Consider the following 12562-nt stretch of genomic DNA (forward strand, 5'->3'; position numbering starts at 1 on the left):
ATCAAGCGTATTTCCAACAATTACCTTTAGGAGAATCTTCAGCTAATGTTCCTGGGGCGGAAGGCCAGGGTTATAAGGGAAAGGTATGTGAGAAACCTGGTGTGTTTCTCTCAGGCTATTCCCGGGGATCCTTTGTCTTTGTTCAGGTGGCCAGGGGAAGGCCATCGCTCTTGGATCACAACCCTCGGGCGAAAGAACGAGGGAGGATTACCTAGGTAGGGGGTCCTTAGGGACTATGGGAGATGCCCTTGGGCGAGACATGGTATTCCTCCCGTTCTGATACACCCCTACCTGACATCCCCTTAGTTGCCATGGGATATTGTCAGCAGAGTCCCATCATACATCAGTACCTTTCTGTAATAAAAAGGAGAAAATTAACGGGGAAAATAAAACCCAAAAGAAAATCCATTTACCCATCAGAATACATGTACCCCCTTTGTCCAGACAAAAACCTACATGGATTTTCCATGGTCTCCAGGTAAACCTACAACTCCCACAATCCCTACTTCCATTCTAGAAGTCCAACTACTGGGATGAAGAAGAGGCAGATTGGAGTCATGAGGACCTACCGGAAACACAAGATACTTATACCATGGCATAATTTGCAGAAGAACTAAATATATCTTTGGGCCTCTCACTAGAAACATCATTGAAAACCAAATCGAAATTTGTTTCAACTTTAGGAGCTGAAAACATGGTAGACATGTTTTTCAAAGCCAATCAGTCAGACCTACCTCAAAGGATCCAAACACAAGATGCATCATAACCTTAATTCACTACAAAAGAAATCTCTAATTCAACTAAAACGTAATACAGATACAGTAGTGAAATTAGCAGACAAGGGAGGAAATATTGTGTTAATGAGAACCGAAGATTACATCAAAATAGCAACAGAACAACTTAACGACATCCAGTGCTATGAGAAACTTTCTCACAATCCTACTTCCAAATTACAGGCAGACTGGGATCTCATGAGGAAAAGTTGGCAAGATATTGGCTTACTTACAGAGGATGAATACCTTTACATGCAAACATCTTTTCCGGTTATACCAACAATTTACTTCATACCTAGGATTCATAAACAGTTTACAGACTTACCCCCATATCGGCCTATCATTAACAGCATTGGGCCCCTTACCTAAAAAATATCAGAATACATTGATCAACATCTACAACCACTGGCAGCAAGTCTATCTACTTTCATCAAAGACACCAAACACATCATCCAACAGTGTGAAAATATGCAATGGGAACCAAACTACTGGACGTCTCAGCCCTTTATACTAGCATCTTCCATGATAATTGACTTCACTCCATTGACTACCTTTTGAAAATGAGATCAGTATCATATTTCGAACAAAATTTGATGATACTAGAAATGTTACATTTCACCTTAACCAACAATATATTCATATTCAATCATTAGTTCTACAAACAGACTCAAGGAACTGCAATGGGTGCTAAGTTTGCACCAATCTATGCCAACTTGCATATGGGGCATTACGAGTTAGAACATGCGTGGAAACATACTGCATTTACCAAATACAACAATGTGGTTTTTTGGGGGAGATATATTGACAATATTATTATGATCTGGAATGGTACCAAAGAACAATTTATGGACTACTATAACCATTTTAATCACAACACTTACAATCTGCAACTTACAAGACAACATCATTCAAACCACATTGTTAATCAAACCAACTGCGGTCAACAGTATATGACATGCATCAAGCAATCACCCGCTCCACGTAACCCAAAATATACCATATGGAAAAATGTTGAGGGTAAAAAGAAATTGCACAACTCAGGAAGAATTTAAAAAACATGTTACCAATACCATACAAAAATTCAAAAAGAGAGGATACAATCAGAAGCTTCTGAATAAAACATCAGAAAACAAAAACCTGTAGAAGAGAAGACCGTCTCAAAGACAAACTTAAACCTTTATAGCAGGCACATGCAGACAAAGTACGATTTATTACAACATACAGTAATAATAATTTTGAAGTCAAAAAAGCCATGGAGAAAAATTGGAATATACTTAAAGTTGACCCAGATTGTCAGCTAATTCTTGATGAACAACCAAGTATAACTTTTCAAAAAAACGTATCTTTGAAAGAAATGTTAAACCCATAGCACTTCCATCAGGCAAAAAACAACAAATAAGCAGCGCAAAAATTGGTTGCATCCACCCATACAGGAGAATTATAAATGTGGACAATGTCAGATGTCTAAATATTCGGACAATGCGAAAAAGAGTATCTTAAAACCAAATGGAACTAGAGTACCTATCAGACAACTCATCAGTTGTAACAGTAAACATGTCATATATGGAATAAGATGTCCTTGCAACTTACTGTACATAACGACACTCAAGACACGTATAGGTGAACACATAAGAGCTGTTATCAACCAAGACCTAGGGTCTCCTTTAGTAACTCACTTCCATGCCAAACATGTTCCAGAACAATTAGCAAAAATAAAAATGTTTGGCATAGAAAATGTCACCCATCCTCCAGGAGGGGGTCATTTGGAAAAAATACTTAGAAGATGTGAAGTCTTTTGGATTTGCAATATGGATACTTGCCACTCCGGTTTAAACACAGATCAGGAGCTACATCATTTTCTTTAAACCAAAAAGAAAAACAAAATCATCCAGCTATCTAAAGAAGAACAAAGAGTACATCTTATAGAACTCACTATATCTGTAATGTTTGTCAATTGCATGATAAGAGATTTTTTTAATTGAAATGTGAATTCATACTTTTTTGGGTTTTTTTGCAGATAAATGACATGTACAATTAGCAAAAATAGCACTGGCAATTGTAAGGAGTACGTACATAAGTCACAATCCAGCCTCCATTATTACATTTAGTAGAAATCTTATTTTATAAGGAAACCAATATAAGAAATCAAATTATAGAAGCCAAGGCAAACAGGGTCTTGATCTTAAAATGTTTTAAAATTTAGCAGGGGTTCTGTCTCCAAACTGCATTGTATGATATTTAGATTGCATTGATAGGCCTCTCTCCCACTATACAGGTCTCTCAAATCCCATTGGGTTTTGTGTCCAGATCGCATTGTATGATACTCAGATTGCATTGAGAGGCCTGTCTCTCAAATCTAGCAGGACTTCTGTGGCTGGATTGCATTAAGGGAGTAAGTCCTAGCTGCGCCCCTCAAACTCACTCCTCAACTAGTACATGTCCCCCCTGAACCTACATGGCTAGCTCACCGAGGTGAACCGTGTTCAGGGAGACATCCACTGTGTAGGACTCCCGGATCTAGCTGTGTGTGGTAGCATGCTTCACTGCTTCAACTTACCCTCAGATCTAGCTGCGTTTGGTATCATACAGTACTGTTTCAACTGACCCTCAAATATAGTTGTGTTTAGTCTGATACCTGTTGCTCTCCTAGGCGTGGGCCTCTCGCCCACGGTGCAGGACTCTCGAGTCTATCTGTGCTTGGTATCGTGCTCCACTGTTTCGGCTGACCCTCAAATCTAGCTGTGTTTGGTATCAGACAGTACTGCTTCAACTGACCCTCAAATCTAGCTGTGTTTAGTCTGATACCTTGTTGCTCTCCTAGGCGTGGGCCTCTCTCCCACGGTGCAGGGCCCTCAAGTCTAGCTGTGCTTGGTATAATGCTCCACTGTTTCGGCTGACCCTCAAATCTAGCTGTGTTTAGACCAGTACTCTGCCGCCTTTTTAGGCGTAGGCCTTTCTCCATATACAGGGCCCCTAATCTAACTGTGTTTAGTTCGGTACTCTTTTAATTCCGGAAACCCATCACTAGCTAGCTTAATTGAGTCCCATACCACCAGACCATTTAACGCCCATAACCCTCCCCGACAGTGCACCCTTTGGAAACACACCCTACCCACCGACAGAAATGACAGACTGAGCCAGAGAGCACCCTAGCGTATCCAGAGAAAGAAAAACCAAGATTACTGCGCCTGCACAACACAGCATAGAGGACCAACTACCCTACTACGTCTGCACCTTGAACTGAAAAATGGCCCGACCCAGAAAAGGACGCCGTGAAAGAGAGCAAGATCGTGCAACAAGGGACGCGAACACACAACACCAACAGAACCCAGAAGAAGCAGCCTCATTGGCAGGAAACACACCTAACACAGTCATAACCGGAACAAACTATGTAAGAGAAAAATCCTTATACCTCATACCTTTCCTCGCGACAACCACGAACACTGACACCTCAACACGGAAACCTCGAAACATGCAAAGAATTTCCTGAAACACCCGGAAAAAAGACGGGAGCACTCAGCAAGAGAGTGGAACGACTCCTACCCTATTACCCCTTACATCACAAGAACAGAGGGGCACCATTGATTTCCACAACATACCCCACAATACGACGAAGCCCCGACAACCAACAATGCTACCTCCAACCTAACAATCGGACTCAATGAAGAAGAAGCCATCGCTGACCTACAACCGAGCATCATCGATTGATCAGCCCTGTTATCAACCTATTGGACCGCTTCAATGAAGAAGCAGCTGTCGCCGTTCTTCATCCTACCAACATCAATGCGGAAACACAACCGGACACCTACAAACCTGAAGAACGAATAACCACAAAACAAAATCACACCCAGAGAATCCACTGTAACTTAATAAATGCAAGGTCAATGTCCAAACATTGAACCAAAATATACTACCTCCTATGAGAAGGAGGCATAGACATCCTATTTGAACCGAAACATAGCTAGACGACAACTACATGATCAACTGCCTGCCTGAAAACTTCAAATGCATCCAAGCAAACAGGAAATCCAAAAGAGGGGGGGGGGCTAGCGATCATCCACAAGGAGCAACTGGCCATCAAAATGGAAGATCCACTAAACATTGAAAAATGCGAATCCTTAATACTACGGCTATCAGGAAACCCCAAAACAAACCTGAAATTCATACTGATATACAGACCACCAACCTACGATGCGACTTTCATAGACGCCTTCACAGAAGCAATCACCATCCTAGCCATCAAGTACAATCATCTGATCATCCTCAGAGATTTCAACATCTGGTTCGATGAAGAAACCACAACCACACAAAAATCCTTAACCGCCCAACTAGCAGCCATGAACCTACAACAACTAATCAAAGGAGCAACACACTCATCAGGGCACACACTTTATTCAATCTTCACCAACAAGGATCTCATCACCACAGCATCCCCAATTCAAATACTATGGAGCGACCACCTCATCATTCCATTCATAATCACAACGTCCGCTCCAACAAAGAAGCAACAAGAAAAACCACTGATCATGATGAAAAGAAATTGGAGAACCATAAACAACTCTAACCTAACCGAGCTCCTGGAACTCAGCAAACCACAAGCAACAACCATGGAAAAAGCTGACCTAGACAAAAAAGTTACCCTATACCATACCTGGATCGCAACAACTCTAGATGACATCGCCAAAGAAAAGCCCTTCATCCCATCACGTAAGAAAACAACAGCAAAATGGTTCACCCCATTACTCAGTGCCATGAAAAGAAAAAACTGAAAACTAGAATCTGAATGGAGGACCAACAACACCACTGCAAACAAATTGAAATTCCTGCAACAGATCCGCTCGTATAAAAAGGAAATACAAAAAGCGAAGAGGAAACACTACGACAACCGAATCTTCAGAGCACCAAATGCCCAAAAAGAACTCTTCAAAATCATAAACGAAATAAAAAAACCACTCGGCTGCAACAACTCGCCAATTCCATCGAGGAAACTTTGTGATGACCTAGGAGACCACTTCAAAAACAAAATAACTTCCATCCAACACACCATACAAAACAGACCAATCGATCACACCTCGAACCCCATCGACACCGACGAGGAACATCCAAACAAGCTACGAAGCTTCCCAGAAATATCAGTGGAGACTTTCGTCAAACTGGTAAACCAAAGCAACAAATCAGGCTCTCCTGAAGACCTCTGCCCCCGGACATATAAAAAACAATTCTCAAACAACGAACCCCCATGGAATACCACAGGAATCTCCTCAACCTCTCAATCTCAACAGGTAAAGTACCAGAGGCCTTCAAATCGGCTTACATCAAGCCTCTACTGAAAGACACAACAGGAAACATAGAGGACTTATCCAACTACAGACCCATTTCCAACATTCCCTACATAGCCAAACTGATAGAAACGTACGTCTACAAAATAACCCAAGAATTCATATAAGAGCACTGCCTACTAGACCAGGCACAAGTTGGTTTCAGGCCAATGAGAGGAACAGAATCAGCTCTCGTCTCAATATGGGATGACCTAAAAACGAACGCAGACTCGGACAACAGAACCGCTGTGATTCTCCTTGATCTATCCGCAGCTTTCAACAATGTCAACCACGACATTCTCATAAAGAGATTAGAAGGACTAGGAATAACAGACACCGCCCTACTATGGATCAAATCCTTCCTAACAAACAGAACCAAAACCGTATGGATGAAACCTTTTAAGTCCAAACCCAGCGACTCCACGTGCGGAGTCCCACAAGGATCTTCTTTCTCCCCGCTTCTATTCAACATCTACATGTACCTATTAATCAAACTCATCAAAAAACACGGCCTCACATGCTACAACTACGCACACGATACTCAAATAATCTTCAACATACAAGACACCCGAGAAGAAAACACTACACTACAGAATTGCCTTTGTGATATATTCAACTGGATGAACCTCAACCACTTCAAAATAAACCCAGGCAAAACAGAGATAATGATTGTTTCAAAAAAGGGAGGAGACATCAGCTACATCCCCTGGCCAAGAGAGCTCAGCACCACACCAGCACCATCATCAACTGTAAAAAACCTAGGGGTCCTGATGGATAACAACCTCACTCTAGAGCCACAAGTAAACACTCTACTCAAGAAATGTTTCTTCCTCCTGCGAGTGGCAAAAAGGATCCTACCGTTCCTGTCGTTCACCAACAAAACACTTACCATCATCGCTCTGATCATGTCCAGAGTAGATTACGCCAATAGCCTATACCTGGGCATGCCTGAACAACTTCTAAAAAAAATACAACGCATACAAAATGCGGCAGCCAGACTCCTCCTCAAGCTACCCAGAAGAGAACACATCACACCCGTGCTAGAAATACTACACTGGCTACCATTAAAACAGCAAATAAAGTTAAAGTCCATGTGCATCACGCACAGAGAATACACAAACAAGGCGCAGAATTCCTAAGCGATAAACTACGCCTACATCAACCGACAAGAACACTGAGATCAAGCACCGACATCCACCTGGAACCAAAACCCTATAACAGAAGAAAACTCAGAGGATCCTCTTTCTCTCACCAGGCACCGAAAACCTGGAATGAGCTACCTAAGAATATACAGAACACAACAAACCACCTAGCATTCAGGAAGCTCCTCAAATCATGGCTCTTCACAGTGTAACTACAACAGCGACGCACTAGAATGCCCACCCGTTAAACAATGATGAAAATAACACCAACCTCGGTCACTCCCAAAATGGACATACACAGAACTCAAAGAACGGACCCCACAACAGACCATAAGATATTATGGCAAATAGCCACAAAAGGAGGTCACCATAGACTGATCACATACTCAGACCGAGATGTAAGCCCTTAAATGACTCATCCACTGCCTCCCAGCCGTACCATATCCAAACCCCCAGCAGACACATTTAGAAAGAAAGTTTGTGAGAGGAGACCACAACACCAGCTCTAGCACCCAAGGAGGAGAATACTCAACCCACATTCATCAATCCATCACATTAGAACACCTACAGAGCTTGCTAGAAAAGAACGGTGAGGTGCAATTAGAACACTTACAGAGCGCGTTAGAACAGCACAGGGAGCACCTCACACAAACCTAAAACCCTGCCAGGCGTAACCCCTTCGCCCACCCTGATGAGATTGGGAGGATTGGCGAGCACCACACTCGGACAGAGTTCTGAATGTTAGCATGTTAAACTTCATACAACCCACTAACAAAAAACTCTGCAGACTTATATCACTCAAAAATCTCACACAACCATCTCTCGCACAACAACCCACACACACTTCACAACACCGCAACAACACATAAGCCGCACCAATAGCACACGAGGACTGACATCGATCCGATACTCGCACCAAAGCTCAGCACCCGGTGTATACTAAGTTGAAGCTGCCAACAGAACACCACTCCTCTCACTATCCTACTCCTGCTTCACCTACTAACCCATCCCACCTTCACGTTTGCAGATCCGCCAGAGTGCCTGGGGACCAACTCCGTTGGTGACGGTGTGCGGTACAAATACCTTTAACATTTAAAATAAGAATAATGAATCTAACTCAATAGCAAAGATCGTCATTACACTTTTATTATACTAATCCCAAACCAAAATGGCAAACTAGCGTGCAGCCCGGATGACGTCACTGCGTAAACGTGCGCGATGATGTCATCGCGTGCTATATAAACCAGTTGGAAATGCAAACAGTCACGGCAATCGTACTGCGAGACAGAGAACCTTCTGAATACTAGAAGAAGCAAAATTAAGGTAATAATGTTACCATGTTGTCCCGATAATGAGGTCAGGCAGTGTCAGGCAGGGAGGGACAACTACCCACACCTGACTCCCATCAACGCTTTCAAAGAGTACAAAAGGTCAGCCACCCAGGCACACTCTCAGCGAGCAGGGAATTCTGGAGGAACCGTGAAGACCAGAAGGAGAAGTCAGCAGCTGGGAGAACCTTGGGAAACCAGAAGGGGGGACGGACTGCCAAGACACTGAGGACTGCGAATGCCAAGGGGGCTACAGTGTGGCAGGGGAGCCGTGCCCCAGGGAACCAAACCTCCAGCTACACTTTTCTGGTAGTGTTTAAATCAGTGCTGGCTCCCTGGGTGAGTTCCAAACACCCAGGTAGTTGAGGGGCAGGTGGTGGTACCCTGACCTCAAGTGACTCCCCATTGAGGACCCGCTAACACCTCATCACTGAGGGTAAAAGATGGAGACCCTGTGACTCAAGGGAAACTAAAACGGAATAACCTGTTGTGTCAAGAACTTTGTGTAAATCCCAAAAGTGCCTGTAACCTGCGAAGTGGGAGCAAAACCTTGAATGTGCATTCTGGGACTTGTAGTCAGAAAGAGGAAAGCTATGAAACGGAGTGGTCCATAGCTGCGGGTATGCACAATCGAAGGTATCTGTAGGGTATCATCTGAGAAGTACCAAAAGTGAAAGTTAAAGAGTTGTAAAGAATTGTAAATCGAAGTGGTCCTGCGACGAGTCACTAACAGACAAATACAATGCAGAATGAGGCACACCTACATTTCATTTTTACACTAACAGACAAATACACACCAAAATTCGATTTTACACTAACAGACAAATACAATGCAGGATGAAGTTGCAAGAGACTATCAGAAATCAGCCCTTAAGGCTGAACCAGTTGGACCAGGAGAAGGGAGTCATTCTCCTGGCTTCATTTCTGTTTGCTGAATACCTTTGATTAATGGAAGAGTCACAGTAGAGTAGTTTTGGAAAGAGGACTGTGATGGCGGCCATGGCCAGTGGTGCCAAAAAATATACAGTGGGCACGGCCGAAGGCCATGGACAGCTGGCGCTGAAAATTACACTGCCCATGGCCAACGGTGCTGAAAAATATACAGCGTTAGAACAGCACAGGGAGCACCTCACACAAACCTAAAACCCTGCCAGGCGTAACCCCTTCGCCCACCCTGATGAGATTGGGAGGATTGGCGAGCACCACACTCGGACAGAGTTCTGAATGTTAGCATGTTGAACTTAATACAACCCACTAACAAAAAACGCAGCATTTCTGCAGACTTATATCACTCAAAAATCTCACACAACCATCTCTCGCACAACAACCCACACACACTTCACAACACCGCAACAATACATAAGCCGCACCAATAGCACACGAGGACTGACATCGATCCGATACTCGCACCAAAGCTCAGCACCCGGTGTATACTGAGTTGAAGCTGCCAACAAAACACCACTCCTCTCACTATCCTACTCCTGCTTCACCTACTAACCCATCCCACCTTCTCGTTTGCAGATCCGCCAGAGTGCCTGGGGACCAACTCCGTTGGTGACAGTACGCGGTACAAATACCTTTAACATTTAAAATAAGAATAATGAATCTAACTCAATAGCAAAGATCGTCATTACACTTTTATTATACTAATCCCAAACCAAAATGGCAAACTAGCGTGCAGTCCGGATGACGTCACTGCGTAAACGTGCGCGATGATGTCATTGCGCGCTATATAAACCAGTTGGAAATGCAAACAGTCACGGCAATCGTACTGCGAGACAGAGAACCTTCTGAATACTAGAAGAAGCGAAATTAAGGTAATAAGAATGCAACTTTGTCCCAATTGTTGTTTAACTGTAAAGTTTGAGTTACTAACTAAATAGAATTAATGGGAATATTTACCATTACTTGCAGGCATCATAGACCATAATGGCTACAATCTGGAGCTTTACTACTATAGAGGCTGTTATAACATTCAATACAGCCAGAACTCCAAAAACATAACTGTAAATAAAATTAGCATCATTATAAATATAACCACGAGTAAGCATTCAATAAGGAAGCTTGGTATCAACTCCTGGTTTTGTCTTGGTTTCTAGGGCAACACCGTATTTCAAAACAGTTTCATTTACTGCGCCTCCTGATCAACCGCCAAATACAAAGGTGGGGAAACACGTGTTGGGGAGCAAACAAACAGAAGGGGAGCAAATAAACAGAAACAGGTTATGTTACACAATAACATTGAATTAAGTCAATTCAATGGAGAGTAAACATACAGAATTATAATTTGATTTAAGCGGATATGTGTAACTTTGTGAATTAAATGAAGTGAATTCAAATGGAACAAGTTATCAGCAACTTTGACACTTTAATTAAACCAAAAAAATATAAAGGCAACGATGTATACTGTCAACATTTTGTGCAATATAGAGTAACGCAGAAGTAACAAGTGAAAGCGCAACATCAGGGATTCTACACAAATTTAGAGTCATCAGGATTACCCATAGGAATCAATGGGTAATGGATTCCTATGGGCAGTCTCCATGTTGTCCCGATAATGAGGTCAGGCAGTGTCAGGCAGGGAGGGACAACTACTCACACCTGACTCCCATCAACGCTTTCAAAGAGTATAAAAGGTCAGCCACCCAGGCACACTCTCAGCGAGCAGGGAATTCTGGAGGAATCGTGAAGACCAGAAGGAGAAGTCAGCAGCTGGGAGAACCTTGGGAAACCAGAAGGGGGGACGGACTGCCAAGACACTGAGGACTGCGAATGCCAAGGGGGCTACAGTGTGGCAGGGGAGCCGTGCCCCAGGGAATCAAACCTCCAGCTACACTTTTCTGGTAGTGTTTAAATCAGTGCTGGCTCCCTGGGTGAGTTCCAAACACCCAGGTAGTTGAGGGGCAGGTGGTGGTACCCTGACCTCAAGTGACTCCCCATTGAAGACCCGCTAACACCTCATCACTGAGGGTAAAAGATGGAGACCCTGTGACTCAAGGGAAACTAAAACGGAATAACCTTTTGTGTCAAGAACTTTGTGTAAATCCCAAAAGTGCCTGTAACCTGCGAAGTGGGAGCAAAACCTTGAATGTGCATTCTGGGACTTGTAGTCCAAAAGAGGAAAGCTATGAAACGGAGTGGTCCGTAGCTGCAGGTATGCACAATCGAAGGTATCTGTAGGGTATCATCTGAGAAGTACCAAAAGTGAAAGTTAATGAGTTGTAAAGAATTGTAAATCGAAGTGGTCCTGCGACGAGTCACTAACAGACAAATACAATGCAGAATGAGGCACACCTACATTTGATTTTTACACTAACAGACAAATACACACCAAAATTCGATTTTACACTAACAGACAAATACAATGCAGGATGAAGTTGCAAGAGACTATCAGAAATCAGCCCTTAAGGCATAACCAGTTGGACCAGGAGAAGGGAGTCATTCTCCTGGCTTCATTTCTGTTTGCTGAATACCTTTGATTAATGGAATAGTAACAGTAGAGTAGTTTTGGAAAGAGGACTGTGATGGCGGCCATGGCCAGTGGTGCCGAAAAACATACAGTGGGCACGGCCGAAGGCCATGGACAGCTGGCGCTGAAAATTACACTGCCCATGGCCAACAGTGCTGAAAAATATACAGTGGGCTTGAAAAAAAACGACGGTATAACAAAACCCTTGAAATTCAGTGCATTGGGAAACTCAGGACCTGTTTACCTCAGCGCATTCCAATTGCACAGCGCAAGAGCATATATATATATATATATATATATATATATATATATATATATATTATAAAGAGTAGGAATTTACAATGCCATGCAAGATGGCATTATGGGTGATATGGCATTATGGGGGAGATCAACGTAAATGTGCCGAGTTAAGCCAGCCCTGAGTTTCCCAATGCACTGAATTTCAAGGGTGTTTTGTGTTAGGTTTACTCACCTTCACTGCTCTTCATGTACACACATTGGGCATCCATCATAAAAATATACTTGTACAGTG

Source organism: Ambystoma mexicanum, chromosome 13 (assembly GCF_040938575.1).
Source record: "Ambystoma mexicanum isolate Mex_15411 chromosome 13, UKY_AmexF1_1, whole genome shotgun sequence".
NCBI lineage: Eukaryota > Metazoa > Chordata > Amphibia > Caudata > Ambystomatidae > Ambystoma > Ambystoma mexicanum.